Here is a 24,325-nt window from a genome sequence, read left to right on the forward strand (position 1 = left end):
GTCACAAGCAGAACTGAGGAGACGACGTACTGCATTAAGTCGTATAGAGTTTAATTCCTGATTTGGTTGATTTGGGACAGGGGACCAAACAGCGAGGTCAAAGGTCCCATCGGATCAGGAAACGATGTGGAAGGAGGTCTGGGGTGCCCTTTCGAAGGAACTATCCCGGCATCTGCCTGAAGCGATTTAGGGAAATCACGGAAAACCTAAATCAGAATGGCCGGACGCGTATTGGACCGTCGTCCTCCCGAATGCGAGTCCAGTATGCTAATCACTGAACCACCTCGCTTGGTCCTGGTTTCGTGGTTTTCATATTACAGCGTATTTGGTATGAATACACACTGTTTCAAAGCACCACCACATTGTCTCTCGAAAACGAGTCGTTTTCGATACGATTTGTTATTATAAAATGACACGAAACAACATTTCGCTAGTTAAAGGCTTTTTGCATTAACGCGAAAGCGTACCATTTCAGTACTTTGACAAAGTGATCGTTTATCAAATGAATATCGTTTTTGGCGCAATCTTTCATAGTTAAATATCAAAAAGACATTTGTAGTTACAGCCTTCTCACATAGCTTACCCTATAACACAATCGCTGCTTTCATGCTGAAGCCATAGTATACTTGACAGCATTGTGAACTATAATGGAAAAGGTAGCAGGTTGGCGACTAGCTATTGCCATTTTTCTTCATCTTTTGTTTCCCAGAAGATTCTGGGACTTTCTTATTGATTTAATACAAGTATTATCTGCAATAGTTGGTGTTATTTATCATGAATAATGTATTTGCTGCACTCCTTGTTGCATTGTCCAAGGGCTGGAATGTTGCCCCATTGGCCAGAAATCTTAACGTGACTGCCAGTCTATGTCAGAAAGTAAACACAAGTTACACACTGTAAGTGTAAAAGATATGTCTATGTCTTGGCTTTACGGGCTGCCTCATGTCTGTATCTTGCTGGGAAGTATATTTTTCAGTGATGGTGAGTGGTTTCCAAAAAATCTTCTTTTACATTCGAATGAAATTACGAAACGAATCTCGATTTTGGAGCCTATGTGACAATATACATTTCATAAGAGTGAAGGTAGTCAGTACAACATACTGATATTCAACACGCACATACTTAAATTAGACACTATAACTATATTCCTTTTTAAAACTGAAAATGTGGTGGAGATCCAGCGAGAGTTAACTAGTAACTTTTGTTGGTATTTAAGCCAGGTTACTGAGCAGCAAAAGTAACGTTCCTATACCATCGATAACTCCAGAATCTGCGATTTTCTCCGTCCTTCTTCGACGATCACTAACACAGATAACTCAACTATTTCACGCGCTACCACCATTTTCGTAAACAAACGTTGTGATTAATGCGCGAGATGCCTCCAATAACTAGCGCCGTACAGTGTTCCGGTGGCAAATCACGATGAGGAGCACGTTTCGTGAGATGTAGCAGGTCATTTCAGAGCGTGTAACAGCCACGACGGATGGCGCGTCTGTCGTTCTTCGCGATGAGAAACACGTTCCATTTCCGGACGGATTGAGGTCTGACGGATCTTATTCTACTTTCCACGTTTGGGAATGCTCCGCAACGTAGTGACGTTAGAAAATCTCCCCCAGCTCCACGTACACATTCACTTCCGTCGGTACACGGGACGAGGCAGCTAACGTTGACGTGCGCGCAGACGGGATATCCAGCTTCACGAGACACCATGTCGTCGACACACGGCACGAAATAACTCACGTGATATTGTTGCTCTGAGCGCTCTTCAGCGGCAGTTGTCGGATTTATTTGCCTCTCAAACCTCACACATTGTTCACTAAAATTCCTACGTTAGCTCCGTTAAAACGCATATTTACTTTTCTCGCCATACGCTAGTCATGTTGTTCTATCTGCGGTATTTTATCTTGTTTTGCTATTGCCTCTGTCCCGTATTTTGCGCAGAGTCGGCATGGTTAAGGTCGGATTTGGCAAGGTTAAGTTTAAGGAGAGGCCGGATGCCCTTCCTGTCACCATCCCATACCCCCCGGGACAGAATTAGCGTACCCCAGATGTCTGCATCTAGTGAAAACCATGAAATAGTGCGAAAGTTTTTCAGAAGTTTGTTCTATCTGTGGTACACCTAAACAAAAACTTCAATGTCCATGAACGAGTAATAAGGCAAAAATAAAAGATACGTGTCGACTTAGTAAGGATACCAGCTTATTAAAATGGTTCAAATGGCTCTGAGCACTATGGGACTTAACATCTGAGGTCATCAGTCCCCTAGAACTTAGAACTACTTAAACCTAGCTAACCTAAGGACATCACACACATCCATGCCCGAAGCAGGATTCGCACCTGCGACCGTAGCGGTCGCGAAGTTCCGGACTGAAGCGCTTAGAACCGCTCGGCCACTCCGGCCGGCCAGCTTATTAAAGTTCATCACATCGAATAAACTCACTACTGACAGGGAGTGCACTTGTATTTGCATAACATCAAATATTACAGAACTTTTTCTCTTAATTTCACAGGAAAGTGCCACAACCATTTAGAAATAACATAAATAAAAAAAATTCACACAGATTAGGACGCGAACTCTCTCCTGATACACTCGCAGTTCCATAATGTGGGGACAGCCGTTGTGGCCGAGCGGTTCTAGGCGCTTCAGTCCGGAACTATGTAGCTGCTACGGTCGCAGGTCCGAATCCTGATTCGGGCATGGATGTGTGTGATGTTCTTAGGTTAGTTAGGTTTAAGTAGTTCTAAGTTTTAGGGGACTGATGACCTCAGAAATTAAGTTCCATAGTGCTTAGACCCATTTGAACCATAGCGTGGAACGTGGCGCTACACAGAAAATTTTGCTACTAACGACCTCATATTTTATGTTGCTGTCTTCTAAAGGTGTTAATCACTGATATGTTATTAATTGACATTATAACAAATCCTAACAATAAATACACGTTTTCATGAATCTTCAGTGGGTCATTCTCTTAAAATGGCTTAGTCTCATAACACGCGAGTTATAACGCGAAAATAGCTGCGAGAATTCTTTAACCAAGAATATAACGTTTCCTGTCATTTTATTGCAACAAATGGTGGTGTCAATAATGATTCGTTCAGGAGACATTCCATGTGTTGGTGCTTAGAAACAGTATATATTCGTAGGGTGTAACATATAACACAAAAACCCACCATACGTGAGCTTCTACTAACCACAACAAAGATATGAGGGCTATTGAGAAAGTAGGGAACGTTTCCGTCTGACGCCACAAGGCGGGCGCCGATCGCGTATGTTTTGGTATGTGCGTGCTCGGCAGCTCAGTCGGTATCCATGCGTGAGAGCGGGAACGTCTCTGCGCGTTTTTTTTTTTTTTTTTTCGATATTCGATTTTTAAATGTGCGCTGCAATCGAAAATCCCGCCAGTTGTGAGGTGCGGTTTGTGATACGGTTTTTGTTGGCAAAAACCTAGAACCTATAGAAATTTATCGTGAACTCTGTAAAGAGTACGGAAACAACGTAATGAATGAATTTCCATCCGAAAATGGTGCATTCGGTTTAAAAATGGCCGAACCAACGTTCATGCTGAAGAGAAGAGTGGACGCCCGAGCATTGAGACTGACGATCTTGTCGCTAAAGTTGATGAAACGACTCGTAAAAACCGTAGCTTCACAATAACGGTGCTTTCACTTTCTTTTCCACAAGTTGTTTGAAATTGTCACTCAAAAGCTAGACTAATACAAATTTTGTGCACAATGGGTGCTCAAAATGCTTACAGTTCACCATAAAGAACAGCGAATGAGCGCAACGTTGACATTACTGGGGGCCTACCACAGACATGGTTCATTAATCGATCGAATCGTAACCGGTGACGAGATTGGGTGAAACACGTCAACTGGGAAACAAACTTACACTCCATGCACTGGGAGCACACAAGGTCTCCCCAAAAACCAAGAAAATGTTTTCAAACCTTGTCAGCAAGGAAGTTGATAACGACAGCGTTTTGGGATAGGTAAGGTGTACTTTTTATTGATTTTCTCGATCGTGGAGCAACCATAAATTCTGCCTGTTACTGTCAAAGTTTGCATAGTCTTAGAAGAGCAGTTCAAAACAAACGCCGAGGAAAGCTGACGTCCAAAATGGTCGCGTGGTTCCAGACTGTAGCGCCTAGAACCGCTCGGCCACCAGGGCCGGCACACAGCAAATCGCCCTATGAACTCCTTAATTCATACAAATGGGAAATTTTCCCTCATACGCCCTACAGCCCCGATCTTCCACCAAGCGACTTGCATTTGTTTCCCGCGATGAAGAAATGGCTTGCAACGCAGCGCTTTGATGGTGTCGCGGAACTCCAGGCGGATGGGACTCACTGACTGGAGTCTCAGGCGGCAGAATTTTACGACGAAGGTCTTCCAAAGCTTGATAAGTCTCTCAGTGTGTTTGGTGACTATGTGGAAAAGTAGTATGTTAGTCGCTCTTTCAGATGTATGTGTTGTGGTTGTTGTTGTTGTCTTCAGTCCTGAGACTGGTTTGATGCAGCTCTCCATGCTACTCTATCCTGTGCAAGCTTCTTCATCTCCCAGTACTTACTGCAACCTACATCCTTCTGAATCTACTTAGTGTATTCGTCTCTTGGTCTCCCTCTACGATTTTTACCCTCCACGCTGCCCTCCAATGCTAAATTTGTGATCCCTTCATGCCTCAGAACATGTCCTACTAACCGGTCCCTTCTTCTTGTCAAGTTGTGCCACAAACTCCTCTTCTCCCCAGTTTTATACAAAACCTCCTCATTAGTTATGTGATCTACCCATCTAATCTTCAGCATTCTTCTGTAGCACCACATTCCAAAGCTTCTATTCTGTTCTTGTCCAAACTATTTATCGTCCATGTTTCACTTCCATACATGGCTACACTCCATACAAATACTTTCAGAAACGACTTCCTGACACTTAAATCTATTCTCGGTGTTAACAAATTCCTCTTCTTCAGAAACGCTTTCCTTGCCATTGCCAGTCTACATTTTATATCCTCTCTACTTTGACAATCATCAGTTATTTTGCTCCCCAAATAGCAAAACTCCTTTACCACTTTAAATGTCTCATTTCCTAATCTAATTCCCTCAGCATCACCCGACTTAATTCGACTACATTCCATTATCCTCGTTTTGATTTTGTTGAAGTTCATCTTGTATCCTCCTTTCAAAACGCTATCCATTCCGTTCAACTGCTCTTCCAAGTCCTTTGCTGTCTCTGACAGAATTACAATGTCATCGGCGAACCTCAACGTTTTTATTTCTTCTCCATGGATTTTAATACCTACTCCGAATTTTTCTTTTGTTTCCTTTACTGCTTGCTCAATATACAGATTGAATAACATTGGTGAGAGGCTACAACCCTGTCTCACTCCCTTCCCAACCACTGCTTCCCTTTTATGGCCCTCAACACTTATAACTGCCATCTGGTTTCTGTACAAATTGTAAATAGCCTTTCGCTCCCTGTATTTTACCCCTGTGACCTTTAGAATTTGAAAGAGAGTATTCCAGTCAACATTGTCGAAAGCTTTCTCTAAGTCTACAAATGCTAGAAAGGTAGGTTTGCCTTTCCTTAATCTACTTTCTAAGATAAGTCGTAGGGTCAGTATTGCTCGCGTGTTCCAACATTTCTGCGGAATCCAAACTGATCTTCCCCGAGGTCGGCTTCTACCAGTTTTTCCATTCGTCTGTAAAGAATTCGCGTTAGTATTTTGCAGGTGTGACTTATTAAACTTATAGTTCGGTAATTTTCACATCTGTCAACACCTGCTTTCTTTGGGATTGGAATTATTATATTCTTCTTGAAGTCTGAGGGTATTTCGCCTGTCTCATACATCTTGCTCGCCAGATGGTAGAGTTTTCTCAGGACTGGCTCTCCCAAGGCCGTCAGTAGTTCTAATGGAATGTTGTCTACTCCCGGGGCCTTGTTTCGACTCAGGTCTTTCAGTGCTCTGTCAAACTCTTCACGCAGTATCGTATCTCCCATTTTATCTTCATCTACATCCTCTTCCATTTCCATAATATTATCCTCAAGTACATCGCCCTTGTATAGACCCTCTATATACTCCTTCCACCTTTCTGCTTTCCTTCTTTGCTTAGAACTGGGTTTCCATCTGAGCTCTTGGTATTCATACAAGTGGTTCTCTTTTCTCCAAGGGTCTCTTTAATTTTCCTGTAGGCAGTATCTATCTTACCCCTAGTGAGATAAGCTTCTACAGCCTTACATTTGTCCTCTAGCCATCCCTGCTTAGCCATTTTGCATTTCCTGTCGATCTCATTTTTGAGACGTTTGTATTCCTTTTTGCCTGCTTCATTCACTGCCGTTTTATATTTTCTCCTTTCATCAATTAAATTCAATAGTTCTTCAGTTACCCAAGGATTTCTACTAGCCCTTGTCTTTTTACCTACTTGATCTTCGGCTGCCTTCACTACTTCATCCCTCAGAGCTACCCATTCTTCCCCTACTGTATTTCTTTCCCCCATTCCTGTCAATTGTTCCCTTATGCTCTCCCTGAAACTCTGTACAACCTCTGGTTCTTTCAGTTTATCCAGGTCCCATCTCCTTAAATTCCCACCTTTTTGCAGTTTCTTCAGTTTTAATCTACAGTTCATAACTAATAGATTGTGGTCAGAGTCCACATCTGCCTCTGGAAATGTCTTACAATTTAAAACCTGATTCCTAAATCTCTGTCTTACCATTATATAATGTATCTGATACCTTCTAGTATCTCCAGGATTCTTCCATGTATACAACCTTCTTTTATGATTCTTGAACCAAGTGTTAGCTATGATTAAGTTATGCTCTGTGCAAAATTCTACCAGACGGTTTCCTCTTTCATTTCTCTCCCCCAAACCAAATTCACTCACTATGTTTCCTTCTCTCCCTATTCCTACTCTCGAATTCCAGTCACCCATGACAATTAAATTTTCGTCTCCCTTCACTACTTGAATAATTTCTTTTATCTCACCATACATTTCATCAGTTTCTTCATCATCTGCAGAGCCAGTTGGCATATAAACTTGAACTACCGTAGTAGGCATGGGCTTCGTGTCTATCTTGACCACAATAATGCGTTCACTATGCTGTTTGTAGTAGCTTACCCGCACTCCTATTTTTTTATTCATTATTAAACCTCCTCCTGCATTACCCCTATTGGATTTTGTGTTTATAGCCCTGTATTCACCTGACCAAAAGTCTTGTTCCTCCTGCCACCGAACTTCACTAATTCCCACTATATCTAACTTTAACCTATCCATTTCCCTTTTTAAATTTTCTAACCTACCTGCTCATTAAGGGATCTGACATTCCACGCTCCAATCCGTAGAATGCCAGTTTTCTTTCTCCTGATAATGACGTCCTCTTGAGCAGTCCCCGCCCGGAGATCCGAATGGGGGACTATTTTACCTCCGGAATATTTTACCCAAGAGGAGGCCATCATCATTTAACCATACAGTAAAGCAGCATGCCCTCGGGAAAAATGACGGCTGTAGTTTGCCCTTGCTTTCAGCCGTTCGCAGTACCAGCACAGCAAGGCCGGTTTGGTTAGTGTTACAAGGCCAGATCAGTCAATCATCCAGACTGTTGCCCCTGTAACTACTGAAAAGGCTGCTGCCCTTCTTCAGGAATCACACGTTTGTCTGGCCTCTCAACAGATACCCCTCCGTTGTGGTTGTACCTACGGTACGGCCATCTGTATCGTTGAGGCACGCAAGCCTCCCCACCAACGGCAAGGTCCATGGTTCGTGGGGGTAGGCCGATGTATGTCATAAAATGTATTTCTTGTACTTAGTTTTTTTTTAATGCCGAAACGTTCCCTACTTTCTGAATAGCCCTCGTAGTATGGCGACTTATTTTCTGCTTGTGACACAGGAAGCGTACTTGCTTCCTACGGTTTCACTTTACGTGGCACCTTGAACAAATATTACAGAATATATTTTGAGTTTCACCTGACGAAACGACTTCTCAACGTTAAATTTCAGGCAGTGACGTAACAAAACTCTCGTAGAGCGCCACGTTAATTTTAGGTAACTATTACCGTGTGCCTACGGCTTTACACTTGGGCGACTCTACTTGGCGCAGCGGAGCACCTGCTGCACTTCGCTCCGCGATACACGCCGGCCGGCAGTAGCACGGTGGTTCGTTCCGGCGGATAGACCTGCGCAGCGATACGGGTCACTGGGCGCACAGCCCCGTGGCGCGCCGGCGGTCGCAGGCGATGTGGCCGCACGCAACGAGTCAATAGCCGCGCGCCGCGGACGGCGAAACGCAAATCAACGCGGCTCACGTGCGCGCCGCGCGCGGAACAGCTCTCGGAAAAATAGCTCGCAGTCCCCGCGGGGCGCTGGGCGGGGTTGGGGGAGGGGGGCAGGATAGCGGCCGGCCGCGGCCAGTATTTCACGGCTGACCTGCGGCGCAATAAAACGGACGCGAGGCTGAGCCGGCGGTCGAGCCGCGCTCCGTGGCGTCTCCTGCCGGCGGGCAGGTGCCTGTCTGAGGGAGGGGCGTGGGGGAGGGGATCACTTCCGGAGGTCAGCGGCCTCCCGCCGCAGCCAGCAGGTACCAGGCGGCGCTGGCGCTTCCCACGCACCTCCAGGGGCTACACCGCCTACTATTTATACCCACACGTATGAAATATCCACCTCAGCTCTTGTATTCAGACAAAGAGCTCAGATGGAAAGCCAGTCACATGCAAAGAAGGGAAAGCTGAAGGTGGACGGAGTGTACAGAGCGGTCATACGAGGAAGATGAACTTGAAAGCAATGTTGTAGAAAGGGAAGAGTACGTAGATGAGGATGAGCTTGGAGATATGATACAGTCAGAACATATTAAAAGAGGAAGACCTAAGTCGAAATAAGACACCCGGAGTAGATGACATTCCGCCAGAACTACTAATAGCCTTGAGAGAGACAGCCATAAATAACTTATTCCCAATGCGAAAAAAAAATTATAGTTAACTTCACTAAAAGAAGATCTGTTGATAGGACATATACCGAGGCATTACGTAATGGTCAGTTTGGTAATCGAAGGAAAAGTAGATGATAAAACTGTAGAGAAAAACCAAGGCTTCGATACAGTTAGAAAGTTCAAACGGATGTAGGTTGCAGTGGTAGTGCAAAGATGAAGAGGCATGGTTCAAATGGCTCTGAGCACTAAGGGACTTAACATCTGAGAGCATCAGTCCCCTAGACTTAGAACTAGTTAAATCTAACTAAGCTAACGATGTCACACACATCCGTGCCCAAGGCAGGATTCAAACCTGCGACCGTAGCAGCAGCGCGGTTCCAGCCTGAAGCGCTTAAAACCTCTCGGCCTCAGTGGCCGACGAAGAGACATGCACCGGATAGAATACCATCGGTAGATTGTACCAAATCATTCTTTGGACTGAAGGTTATAACAACAAAATCTGACTACTAAAAACATCAGTTCACTTATTCTTACATTATGTTCTTAGCCATTCATTCAAGATCCAGAGTGCTGCAGAGTACAGTAAAACTGCTATAAAACTAAAAGTGAACTCCATCCGAACAGGCCATGGAGGGCCCAACGGTACCGACCGGACGCCGTGTCATCCTCAGCCCACAGGCGGCACTGCATGCGGATACGGAGTGGCATGTGGTCAGCTCTCCCGGCCGTATGTCAGTTTAAGAGACCGGAGCCGCTACTTCCCACACAAGTAGCTCCTCAGTTCGCCTCACAAGGGCTGCGTGCACCCCGCTTGACAACAGCGCTGGGCAGACCGGATGCTAGCCCAGGCCGACGGCGCATAACTTCGACGATGTGACGGGAATCGGTGTTACCATTGCAGCATGGCCGTTGATGTAAAACTGCTACGTAATCTCCTAAAAATTGCCGAGACTGCTTTTCAGTAATAAATATGATGTGTGCAGAGAGGAAAACTTATAGTGCTTTATTCCAGTTTGACCCATGGGAGTAAGAAATGGATGTTCAATATGAAAACAGAGGAACGGAAATATTCATATTGACAGTCGCTAGGAGTCACTCAAAAACAAACAAATGATACAGAATACACATTTGAATGGATGGAACGGATGACGTGATTATGATCGTAATGTGAATGAACTTTAGGTGAGGAGGACAGATGGTCATCGCTGGTGTATGTTACAGCAGTTATGCTGACATCAAGAGGGTAGCTAGCAAGTCAAAGGACTGGGCACCTACATTCAGTAGAGCTACAGCGAGATGTTGGAGGATGTGAAACAAGTTATAAAAACAAGAATACACGAAGAATATTTACAAATTGACAGACACGCTAAGGTTCCTTCCGCAGACCCTAAAGGAGATGGTTTCCCAGCAATTGGATAGATAAGGGCTGCATAAAAAGTAGAGGCAAGATAATTCGTACCAGACTTTATACAGATGTCCAGCGGGTTGCACGACGTAAACTAAATCGTCCCGCATCTCGATCACCTTCCGCCACACACATGGGAGGATTGGTACACCGCCAGCGCATCCATCCCTGCCGATGTCTTTCAGTGACTGCCCTATGACACGGATGATGTCTTCTCTTGCGTTCCAGCGCATGCCAGGAAGAGTTCCTTCATTTGGCGAATATGTCGTAATCACATGGACTCCTGTCTATTTCATCCCCTCATCCTTCATGACGATGCCGAAGTCACACGGCGAACCCCGTGTAGGAGCTCCTCACTGCGTGGGAACGGAAGATGCTGAAGCATCCACCGTGTTTATCGGATGAAAGTTCTTGGGATTACGACTTGTTCACCAAAACTTGGGAACCTCCTAGATTCACACGTTACAACACAAGAGAAGACATCATCCTCGGCATAGGGCGGTCCTTACAAGACATCGACGGTCGTGGACGCACTCGCGGTGAACAACGCCTTCTGTCTCTATGGGGGAAGGGAATCAAGATTCGGGGCGATTATATTGAGGGCATGTAACACGGCAAGCGTCTGCCAATAAAGTCTGGTATGAATAGTAACAGTGTTGTTACCACTTTTTATCCAGCCCACATAATTTAATATAGCTTGCTTTTGCCCTTAATTAAGAGGGTTATCAAAAATATTTAAATTCGTGTTTACTGAAATGCATAACAAAATTCATATTGTTGTGAAGTACTGTCAAAAACATTTCTACAAGGTTTACTTATAGACTTGAAATTACATCGCCGAAGCTGTGCCGATATCTGCTGTAACATAGCCTTCTTGTTACGAGATATAGCTAACAAGAAGTACTCCAGTCTGATCTGGTAACAGATTCCTGAATGAAATAGAAGGGAATGGCTACAATAAGTCCTTCAGTTTCCTCTCAACCTGTACCTTACCAGTAAATAGAGTTTTATGGTTGGCGCCAATTTATTCAAGATGTGAATACCTGAATTACGTTGGACGGTAGCGAGTGACTTTCTCTGGCTCTGTAGCTGCGTGGTCCTACTATGGACTTTTCCTTAGTTGGAGGACTGGTATGGTATACACTCAGCCTCATGAGGGTCACATGAGAAGCTACGTGACCGATTAGCAGCTGTTCGAAGGTGTAAGAAACCGACAACTCCCGGCAGAGCGGTGTACTGACCATACGGCCCTCCATACCGCATCCAGTGACTCCAACGACAGCAGATGACACGGCGGTGGGTCGGGACAAACTGGCCCATCTAGGGACAGAACGCGTAGCTTTACCTTACATTACCAATAGCGAGCGACTTTGTCTTCATGAAGATTCATCCTGTTCTTGGCGCTGATTCCACGAACTAAGCTGATGGTTTCTTAAGACAACTTTCATTAAGAAATAAATATGCTGATAAACCGTGCTCTTTGAACGGGCTTCTACTAATTGTTCTCGAATTGACTCCAGAAGAATTCGTATTATTAGCTTCTGAACTATGTGAATGTGTTACAAAAGCTCAAAATTGTAACAGTGCAACAACTCTTCAACCTGCAGGTCCCCTTCCAGGTTCCGAATATACAATGAGACTTTCCAACGTTCAGTGATAATGTCTTTGCTAAAAAGCGTTAATGTCCATGAAAAATCCAGTAACAACTATTCCTAAATTTAAATTTGATTTGTAACTTCTCAGTTCCCGTGCCACTGCTATAGATTGGATCATTGTTAAACTTGTAGTTATACGTCCCAATTTCAATGACCTCCTTTATAACAGATTTACATGAACTAGGTCCATGGGCCAAAATTTTTCTCTCATCAGAAAATAGCTTTACGATTCTTTCTTCTGATTTGCCAATTTTGTCTTTTATTTATTTATGTATTTTTTTAATTTATTTTTTTATTTATTTTTTCAATGACCTCCTTTATAACAGATTTACATGAACTAGGTCCACGGGCCAAAATTTTTCTCTCATCAGAAAATAACTTTATGATTCTTTCTTCTGATTTGCCCCTTTCTGTCTGTTATTTATTTATTTATTTTTCTCGGGTGGCAATTATTCTGCAGAAATACTTTGTGTATCATCTTAAACAATCTGGATTCCACTAGAGGCAGGCCCAGATAAATTCTAAACAATGGTCAATGAGAGTTTACAATATTCTTTGAAACGAAATTGGTCTAACTCCATGAAAGATGCTACAGAAAGGTAACGTTCACTTACTTGTTTTCGAGTTACACAACACAAGAGCTCCATAGAATTATACCTACCTAGGCGCTACAGTCTGGAACCGCGCGACCGCTACGATCGCAGGTTCGAATCCTGCCTCGGACATGGATATGTGTGATGTCATTAGGTTAGTTAGGTTTAAGTAGTTCTAAGTTCTAGGGGACTGATGACCTTAGAAGTTAAGTCCCATAGTGCTCAGAGCCATTTGAAATTATACCTAAGCAACTTTCATCACTGTTTTTGCACTATCATCTCCGATACACTTTTCTTCTTAATGGACATAGATCTTGCACATTTCATCACATTCCACAGACTGACCAAAACGGCTCCAACCCTGTCTCATACTTACATCAAGCTTTAGCTATTTCTGTTTAATAAGTTCTTGCAAATTAATAGTAGAGATTTATATTTCTGAGCAACTGAATACTGGAGGGATATTCGTTTGAGTGCGAAGTTTTACGTATGATAAATAATTTCTATTGAATTACGCTGGCTATTTTGCCTAAATATGAAATTCGACTACAGTAACAATGTTTTTACTAACAAAGCTAACTACTCTGAAACTAAATGAGCGCAAAATTTGCAAACATGTTTTCTTCATTAACTGGGTTAATGTCTTTTTCTATCTGAAAGTCAGTAATTAGCTACATGTTTATCTGAAACTTCCTGGCAGATTAAAACTGTGCGCCGGACCGAGACTCGAACTCAGAACCTTTGCCTTTCGCGGGTAAGTGCTCTACTAACTGAGCTACCCAAGCACGACTCACGCCCCGTCCTCACAGCTCTCCTGCGAACCTTCAGAACTAGCACTCCTGAAAGAAAGGATATTGCGGAGACATGGCTTTGCCACAGCCTGGGGGATGTTTCCAGAATGAGATTTTCACTCTGCAGCGGAGTGTGCGCGAATATGAAACTTCCACGATCGCAGGAGAGCTTCTGTAAAGTTTGGAAGGTAGGAGACGAGGTACAGGCAGAAGTAAAGCTGTGAGGACCGGGCGTGAGTCGTGCTTGGGTAGCTAAGTTGGTAGACCACTTGCCCGCTAAAGGCTAAGGTCACGAATTCGAGTCTCGGTCCGGCACACAGTTTTAATCTGCCAGGAAGTTTCATATCAGCGCACACTCCGCTGCAGAGTGAAAATCTCATTCTGGATACATGTTTATCTATCAACAATTATAAGAAAGTTTTAGATTACTAGTGTTTTGTAATCAGCCCAGTTTTTAGGTAAATTATCTGTGATAATGATTTCTAAGTAACCAAAAAAATGTAGTTTAGGTAAACCTTGATTCAATATTCGAAATCTTCAGGTACTGAGCACGTGCAACATACACTTAAGAGCCAGAGTAACTGGTACACCCGCCTAATATCGTGTAGCACCCTCGCGAGCACACAGAAGTGCCACTGCACGATGTTGCATGGGCTCCAGTCTAGTTTCTGAAGCAGTGCTGGAGGGAATTGAGACCACGAATCCTGCAGGGCTGTCCGAAAATATGTAAGAGTACGAGGAGATGGAGATCAGTTCTGAACAGCACGTTACAAGGCATCCCAGATATGCTCAATAATGTTCATGTCTGGGGAGTTAGGTGGTCTGAGGAAGGGTTAAAACTCAGAAGAGTGTTCCTGGAGCCACTCTATAGCGAATTTGAACGTGTAGAGTGTCACATTGTCCTGCTGGAATTGCCCAAGTCCGACGGAATGCACAATGGACATGAATGGATGCAGGTGATCAGACAGGATGCTTATGTACTTATCACCTGTTAGAGTTGTATCTAGAAGCATCTGGGGCCCCGTATCACTGTAACTGTACACGCCCCACACCATTACAGAGCCTCCATCAACTTGAACAGTCCCCTGCTGACATGCAGGGTCCATGGATTCATGAGGTTGTCTGCATACACGTACACGTCCATCGGCCAGGCAACCTGCTTCCGGTCGTCAACAGTCCAATGTAGGTGTTAGGACCAATCGCTGCGCAAAGCTTTGTATCGTAGTCATCAGAGGTACATGAGTGAAGCCCATATCCGTAATGTTTCGTTGAATGGTCCGCAGGCTGACACTTGTTGATGGCCCAGCATCTAAATCTGCAACAATTTGAAGAAGAGTTGCATTTCTGTCACGTTGAACGATTCTCTTCAGTCGTCTTTGGTCCCGTTCTTGAAGGATCTTCACCCGGCCGCAGTGATGTCGGAGATTTGATGTTTTACCGGACTCCTGATATTCATGGTACACTCGTGAAATGATCGTACGAGAAACTCTCCACTTCATCGCTACATCGGAGATGCTGTGTGCCATCGCCAGTGCGTTGCCAACCGCAGCGCCGATTTCTGCCTGTTTTACATATCTGTGTATCTGAATACGCATTCCTATACCAGTTTCTTTGGCGCTTAAGTGTTGATGACCATATCGAAGATAGAACAAAATTTGGAAAGGTTGAAAAAAACCAGCCAACAAGTTGCAAAACAAAGTTGTACTAGCCCTTGACCTAGGTTTCGATATTTCTAAAAGTGTCTTCTTCAGAAGGAGTGGGCCTCGTTATATCACACAGTGGTAAATTACATTAGCTGCACGGCTCTTGTCATATATAACATTAATATAAAAACCAGGAACATCACATGCCATGGCTTAAGACAGCAGCTAGATTACATTCAGCTGTTTTGAATGGGTAACGATTCAGTTGAAGCAACAGTTCACTTTTCTAACCACGAGTCTGTGATCATCACATGATACCACTCTGATTTCACAACTGATTTTTCAATCTTTTTTATTCTGTAGCTTCCATTGTTCGGTACCTCCTTTGATCTTTACCACCACGTGTTAGTTTTTATGTTGAAGTGTCTTCAGCTTTCACATCGTGTAACCTTTGCTATAAATTCAGTGCAGCTCTATCTTTATCCTAAAGTTTCTATTTGTTCGGTATTTAGTTTCATTTCGTTACCACCACGTACTCACGCTCTGGTTTGGACATTGTGGAACGCCTTTGTTCTTTTGTTTTCTCCCGTGCTTAAGCCAGCTTAACTGCATGTGGGTGTTACGTGCTTGTATGATTAACCCGTCCTTCTTTAACCGTCCTTTGATTATTCCTGTCCCATAAACCACGAATTTAGTTGCTGACTCAGAACCTAGGTTTAATATTGTCAAGCACGAAACTTAATATATATCAGGCACTATCAATCGCCTCAATTTATTACGTCCATAAGTATTTTTAATTATGTTATCTAAGTCAATAAATATTCGTTTTTACCCGTAATTATATTCAAGGTTTCCGTAACTGAAATTCACGGAACCTTCCATCAACCTCTGATCCAGAGCGCAACATTGCAGTCATTCCTTGTGCAATAATTGAATACAGGCCATTGTCTTTCATGAATTATGTGTTAGTTAAATTAGCCCAAAGTAAGATAGTTTGGACCTTACATTCTTAAATGCACTGCCGAAGCTAAAAAACCAGAGCCAAGACCATTCAGGCTGCAGCCGCGGTCTGTAAGTAAGCAAATTCCCGCGATGTACGTGAGCCTGCGTTAGTAGTAGAAATCACTGTGGTTTTCTGATAAATATTACAACCCCTTACAACTAACGTAGCAGCCTGAACAGTAATTGTTACTAGGCCGCTTGTCCTCGCATCCAGAAGTAATTGAAGGGCTTTTTTCAGTATTGGTACAAGTCCTTTTTTGTTCATATTGAGATACAGAGTCCTGAAGTTAAATGAGCGCTGAAAAATCTGCAGTTGAGATACCGGAAATATTCAAGCATATTTCTTCTTGCTAGAGATGAACCTTTCTTTCTGTTTGTTTGGCTCATTAATTTCAGAAGCATTATACACAGAGAAGTGGAGGTAATGGACTTGTACAACTATGGAATAAGCCCTTCAATTATCTTTGTCCAGTTGCACACACTTGTAATTTTAATTCAAGAATCCAAAGAACACACTGCTCCATCCTTCTCTCCTTCGTTTCCTAATTACACAATTTCGTCTTTCAAATTTAACTATTCTTCTATACAAATAGGATCAAAAACAGTAAGATACCAGTGCGGCTGCTGTACCCTTTTTAACAAACATTTCCGTCTACAATTAGTTTATGTCTCTCGCAGACGTCTCTGACTTCAACTTCTATCTCCTTCGCTTACGGATTCATCTCAGATTATTAGATAAAAGAAATTAAATTACTCTCGGTGTTGCTCCTTAACGGCTTTACAGTGAAATTTTACATTTCATGCAACATTCAACCTGATCAGTATAATTCACGCAAATATTAATATATTGAGAACTTACTTGGATACCATTACACCATCCGCATTACTTTACATTTATCCACGTTTAAAGGAAGCTGTAATTCATGGCATCAAACAAAAATTCTGCCATGGTCATTCTGAATCCCCATACGGTCACTCAATGGTGACATTTTCCCGCACACAAGAACGTCGTGTGCAAAGACCCACAGAAAGCTGTGCACCTATCCGACGTACCGTGTATATACTTGCAGCATAAGTCCTATCACATTCCATGGTGTACTACAGCAGTTATATTTCTCTCTGCTGAAAACACGACTGGTAGGACGAAAAATTGGCTTCTACTATTGAAAACATCTTCAAGCCACTCACACATTTGAAAACCGTTTTCTCATGTTTGATTGTGTTGAAGCTATCTTCACCAAACTCTGGCTTTGACGAGTGTAACGATGTGGTGTGTGACGCCATATGTGTGCCATCAGAGACAGAATAATAATACTACAATAAAATTCATATTATATATGCATTATATGTTATATATTGCTTACATACTACATTTTGAATTTTTAGAAATGAAGATTGTGGTTACAGGCTAAACTGTATCGCAGTCCGATACTTAGGCTAGTGACAGTTGGGATGTGACTCGATGAAACCAAATAATGTCAGTACGAAATCCAAGGTATCATAACCTGTTGATTTGTAGATTCCCATGAGTCATGGGTCACGTCATATAGGTGGTATCGGCAGGTTTAGTATTTCCACGTGAGCAGACGTTTGTGGTTAATTACACAGTGTCAAATGCTTTCCAATCGATGGATTAGTACACACCCGTGGTTCGCAGGATATCATGTGCTAAAATGACGAAAAGCGTTTCTCATGAGCCACACTTCTTAAATCTATACTGATTAATGGAGAAAATATTTTCTGTGTCTGGAAAATCTCATTACATGCAAGCGTGGAATACAACCAGTCATCTTCTGGGAGACCTACATTGAGAATAGTGTTAGGTAGTTTTGCACTCCATTCTATTGCTTTTTTTATGAATGGTAGTAATCTTTTTTTTTAGTGGTTAGGAGTGTTCGTTGTCCAAGATATTTACGGTAAAGATAACTGGAAAAGTCAGTGGCCATTTTAAAGGACTTATAATGAAACACATTTGGCACGGCATGCAGCCAGGTGAATAGATAGTAGAAGGACCAAACAAATTCTTTGCCTGATTCCAAGATATTAGAAAAGACCGAGGCGACGATCTCATATAAAGCGGATCGATGACGTCACAAAGCATGCAGTGGTGAGAGGGACGTGTGTTTGTGAAGACAGCATCGCTCGGAAAATGTGGTATCGTGCGCTATCGATACCTCGCCGTGCAGTATACGACTAGAAGTCGTGAGTAACCCATGTGAGTACACTGCACTGACAATCTGCTACTGTATCCGTGACACCACGGAGCCAACATTAAAGGACGCCGCATCGCGCTAGGCTAGTCCCTGTCCGTTACTTAAGTTCTGCCTGCATACTCAAATCGTTATCTGTAGTCTCTGTAGTTATTGTATGTGGCGAACCGGCGTATCTCAAGGACATGCAACGGATTATATTCTGGACTTTCTATCACCAAAGTTATGTGAAAGGCCGACATTTAAACACTGCCTGTGCATCGCACTAGATTTGCTCTCCGTCTTAGAACCCACCAACCCCCTGGACATCTACCAATGGGCTGACCAAGGGGTAAACACCATAGACGGTCTTTACCCAGCAATAGATGTCAAATGGTTTTATGACGACGATGATGATGAGAGGCAGTAAAATTGTTACGTAGCTTTCACCATAAAACATTAACAGCCAAATTGACCACTCGCGTTGTTGGCGCACATGGGGCACTTTCTCTTTAATGAGCCCCTGGCAGTCACCCGTGGTGCGACCACACTCTTTGCCAATACGGAAGCCGTTAGCATAGCCATTCCAGCCTCGTTGAGACCGGAGCGAAAGCCTGCCAACGATCAAGAGTGGACGAGAATTCTCTTTAGTGGAAGGAAGGAAGGAAGGAAGGTTGGGTTTAGCGACCCGTCCACGTCGAGGTCGTTAGAGACGGAGCACGAGATCGGAGTGTGTCAAGGACACGGAAGGAAATCGGCCGTGCCCTTTTAAGGGAATTATCCCGGTACTGCCTGGGGCGATTCAGAGAAATCACGGAAAACCTAAACCTGGATGGCCGGACGCTGGTTTGAAATGTCGTGCTGCAGAATTCGTGTCCAGTGCGCTAACCACTGCATCACCTCGCTCTGTCTCTCTAGTGTAAACGGCAGTCGAGCGAAAGCGAAAGGTATTCGGTCGCGTTCGGTTCGCATTCGCTAGTGCTCGCTCGTGTTCCACTAGATGTTGGTCTTTTAGCGAACCATCGAAGGAAGTTCGCTTACTTTCCGCTTCGGGGCTGTTAGTACAGAAAACTTTCTTCTGCTATGTTGTCTACTTCTGTTGTTGACACGATATGCCTGAGCGATGAAGTGGTGTGAAGAGAATGTAGTGCCGCTGGTAGAAGAATATATGTATCGTATGTGTTCCTGGGGTCCAAGGGAACCACAGCAAAATCACCGAAGGAGAAGAAATAAGAAATAATATTGGTGACAAAATGTCAAAGCACTATAACGGTTCATCTGGGGGATTGAGAAAGACTATAAATTCGTTTAGTGCTTGCATCAGGCGGAAACAGAGGGAATAAGTACAAGCTTTATATATATTTTTACTAAAAACGAAAAACCCTAAAAGTAAACAAATGCGAATATTTCTCTATTATGCTGATTACAATTAAAAATATACGAAATATTTTATCATTCTCGTTGGTTACGTTCATGGTAGCTATAATTAAATGTTGGATGTGTCGCTGTTGTGTTAGGGATTTTTGATCATAGCAAAAATAATTTCTTGAGATCACTCTATCTGCCTTCTAACAAACTACAGCTAATTTTATCCAGAAGCTTATGTGACAGAACGTATGTACACTCAGCATTTCGTTAACCATATTTTATTGGCATTATCTTCTTTACTCTAACTTTAACAAAATCGTTGATGTGCTTTGGATATGTCACACAGCTACTGAAATGCGGAACAACCACTCACCGCGTGTCCGTATATCAAAAACCAGAGTATAAACGCTAGTTTTCCTTCGGGTTACACCTAAATTTTTCCTATCCTATACCAGTTTGTTTATTTCGTCAAAGACATTGCGCTCATTATGAAAAATTGCCCTTTCTGATTGTCAACGTTTCTCATCGTGGCCCAACTATTATAGTGTTGTATCCTGTGTGCCGATTATTAGCATCAAGAAACAACAGTGCAGAGTTCTCTTGCTATGCTCGTTAAATCGTGTTCTCTTTTGCTCTCTCTAGTGTAGACACTTGTTCACAAATAGAAGCGAATGGCAGAGAACTCTGTGAATATTCGCTCCCAATCGCTCGGTGTAAACCACGCCTAAAAAACATTTTATGTAAACTTACGATAAATTTAATATTTTTAATTTGAAATTCGCGCCACATGATGGTATTCTCACACTGATCCATCCCGTTCTTACGTTGCCACCCGTGCTATACACGAACTCCCAGAGACTTTTTCTTATAACCCGCCAATCTGTCAGGCGCACTAGTCTACTACATCACGGCTAGAAGAGTTCAGACTGCGAAACTAATGATTTAGAGACGTATAATGATGTTAATTTACGCCGAGCGGTTCTAGCCGCTACAGTCTGGAACCGCGCGACCGCTACGGTCGCAGGTTCGAATCCTGCCTCGGGCATGGATGTGTGTGATGTCCTTAGGTTAGTTAGGTTTAAGTAGTTCTAAGTTCTAGGGGACTGATGACCTCAGAAGTTAAGTCCAATAGTGCTCAGAGCCATTTGAACCATTTGTTAATTTACGGAAATACAAGGAAATTCTCTGTTATTTTTGGACAATTGTGCTACTGAAATATCGGCGATTCCAGGAATTCGTCAGATGTGTGGATTCTGCGCATGGTGACATAGTACATTTTACAGAAGCAATATAGCGCAGCCAAGGCCTGATGTTCAAAAGATTTTATAGCATGATTAACGAAATCAAATCGTGAATGGCTCTGAGTACTATGGGATTTAACTTCTAAGGTCATCATTCCCGTAGAACTTGTTGTTGTTGTTGTTGTTGTCTTCAGTCCTGAGACTGGCTTGATGCAGCTCTCCACGCTATTCTATCCTGTGCAAGCTTCTTCATCTCCCAGTACTTACTGCAACCTACATCCATCTGAATCTGCTTAGTGTATTCATCTCTAGGTCTCCCTCTACGATTTTTACCCTCCACGTTGCCCTCCAATGCTAAATTTGTGATCCCTTAATGCCACAGAACATCAACCAGTCTCTTCTTCTTGTCAAGTTGTGCCACAAACTCCTCTTCTCCCCAGTTCTATTCAATACCTCCTCATTAGTTATGTGACCTACCCATCTAATCTTCAGCATTATTCTATAGCACCACATTTCAAAAGCTTCTATTCTCTTCTTGTCCAAACTATTTATCGTCCATGTTTCACTTCCATACATGGCTACACTCCATACAAATACTTTCAGAAATGACTTCCTGACACTTAAATCTATACTCGATGTTAACAAATTTCTCTTTTTCAGAAATGCTTTCCTTGCCATTGCCAGTCTACATTTTATATCCTCTCTACTTCGACCATCATCAGTTATTTTGCTCCCCAAATAGCAAAACTCCTTTACTACTTTAAATGTCTCATTTCCTAATCTAATTCCCTCAGCATCACCCGACTTAATTCGTCTACATTCCATTATCCTCGTTTTGCTTATGTTGATGTTCATCTTGTATCCTCCTTTCAAGACACTGTCCATTCCGTTCAACCGCTCTTCCAAGTCCTTTGCTGTCTCTGACAGAATTACAATGTCATCGGCGAACCTCAAAGTTTTTATTTCTTCTCCATGGGCTTTAATAACTACTCCGAATTTTTTCTTTTGTTTCCTTTACTGCTTGCTCAATATACAGAGTGAATAACATCGGGGACAGGCTACAACCCTGTCTCACTCCCTTCCCAACCGCTGCTTTCCTTTCATGCCCCTCGACTCTTATAACTGCCATCTGGTGTCTGTACAAATTGTAAATAGCCTTTCACTCCCTGTATTTTACCCCTGCGAACTTTAGAATTTGAAAGAGAGTATTGCAGTCAACCCGTAGAACTTACAACTACTTAAACCTAACTAACCTAAGGAGATCACACACGTCCATGCTCGAGGCAGGATTCGAACCTACGACCGTAGCGGTCGCGCGGTTCCAGACTGTAGCGCTTACAACCGCTCGGCCACCCCGGCCGGCTCAAATCGTTAATGATAACATGCCAGAACTGGACGTTGCCAACTGGGTGGCAGGTTTAGCATTTTTGATAGATTTTCCTGCCTATTTAGGCGTCTTCAAGATAGGAACCTACTTATCAGTGCGATGTTTTCAACAATAAAAGCATTCCAAATAAACTGAAATTATGGCAAGCACAAGTAATGCAAACTTTTTTTTTCTTCTCAAAGCGTTGGCCAACCGTAATCCCAAATACTGGATGAAATAGACGTACATAATTTTCGATTTGATCAAGAATTTGAAAACCGATCTCAGAATTTTCGAAAAAAATAATCAAAATTTTTGTATTTATCGGACACCTTTAACAAACAATATGGATACGTTGCAAGAATATTTCCATATGTAATGCACAGAGTTGCAATCTGACATCCATCTAAAAAAAATTGTATCACATGTCTGTGTTGCAATTTTAAAAAAACATACCTGTCTAGAGAGAAACCTCCCTTGCTCCACAGACATGCGTTACATATTTCATCTTTGTTTGGAAGAACGTACATCAGTGAACAGTTATTTTCGAGTGGAAAGCACACTCAAAGTAAAAGTAGAACCAAAATCTCAGACGAACACCGTGAGAGCACTCTGAGAATGGCAGCAGCTTCGATCGAACCTGGTATTCGTACATTATCTTCCCAAATTGAAAGTCAAATGTCACATTAATTCTATGATTAGTAATTATTTGGATATATAATTATTAATGAAGTCTCATATTTCGAAAGTCAGGTTATTTCCATCCAGCTTTTTTACAGTAAAGAGTCATAAATTAATAAATTCTAAATTACATAAATGTGTTAACTATATACCTCCTGCTGCCCCCCCCCCCCCTCTAACTCTCTCTCTCTCTGTCTCTCTCTCTCTCTTCAGCGGTTGTTGTTAATGTTAACTATATTACGTGAGGCAGAAATATACTTTTCCTCCAGGGTGGTCCAGGTTGGACACCCTGGCGTACGGGCATAGCGCTCTTAAATCTTAAGGTGTTTTGCTTGAATTTACTTCATAAATTCGACTTTAGGTCTCTAGAGCCTATACCGTGCAGTCGACCCTGGATGGACCCACTTGCTTCTGCCGATGAGAGGATTGTTTACGCGTGAGCTGCTGCCTGCATTTGCTTTAATGAAAACAGCGAGCGGGTAACTTGCGCACGTGCGAGGAGAGAGCACCTGGCGTGACAGCTTCGAGCAGTGGGCTGTCGTGCCGTGCCCCAGTAGTCACTCGTGACGTTGTCGGGCGCGTGCACGACTGCGACCACGACCACGACCACGTGTGGCCGCCCACCCACTGACCGCAGGTGCGGCAGCGATGCTCAAGGGCCGCCGGCGGCGGCCGGGGCCTCAGTCTTGCCCTTAACCGGCGTCCCAGCCGGAGCGGGAGATGGAGCCGCTCGAGTCAATGAACCGGCCGATGTCGCGATCCAAACGCCCGTCTCCGAGTCTCGCAGACTCTTTCCCAAGAGGTGGCGCCCCAAGCGACTACATCAGAGTCTGCCTCTTCGCAGCTGCGTTGTTCTAATGATTTGCGTACGTGATTCGACGAGGAGAGCGTTGTTTCCATTATTTATACATAATAGACATCATTAAACTACGACACTCGTGCTTCTAAAAACAATCGCGTGATGAAGAAGAATAAAGAAAATACACTGAAGGAGACGGAAACATCAGTCCCACAGTTATCAAACTTTGCGGAGACGTTTGTCACATAACGAATATTACACCTGAAACACCTGCGGCTAGTAGGACAGAACGGATGAGGTTGTGGAAAGGGGCCAAAATGAGGTTGCTGTCAGTTGCATTCAACATACAAGCTTTATTTGTCTACACACAATACTACACAATAATGCAAAACACTTAAAACTTTAATCGACCTCCCTTGATTAGCTTTAGATCGTCTGAGGGCCACTCTCAAAATTCAAGACGCAAGGCCTAAGTAAGAAATTGACATAGAAGGTTCTTCTGGAGATGTCACCCAAAAATATTTTCTAAATCTTCAGTCTAAACAGGCTGAAGACCTTAGCACTTTAATTTTAATGCAGTTCGGCTGGAGGCCGCATATTAAGCAATAAGAAGTGTGTCAATCCGACGGCAGAAGGCGTAATCTTAAAAACAATTGAAACAAAGTCGGCTGAAGGCCTG

The sequence above is a fragment of the Schistocerca cancellata genome, chromosome 6 (genome assembly GCF_023864275.1).
Source record: "Schistocerca cancellata isolate TAMUIC-IGC-003103 chromosome 6, iqSchCanc2.1, whole genome shotgun sequence".
Lineage (NCBI taxonomy): Eukaryota > Metazoa > Arthropoda > Insecta > Orthoptera > Acrididae > Schistocerca > Schistocerca cancellata.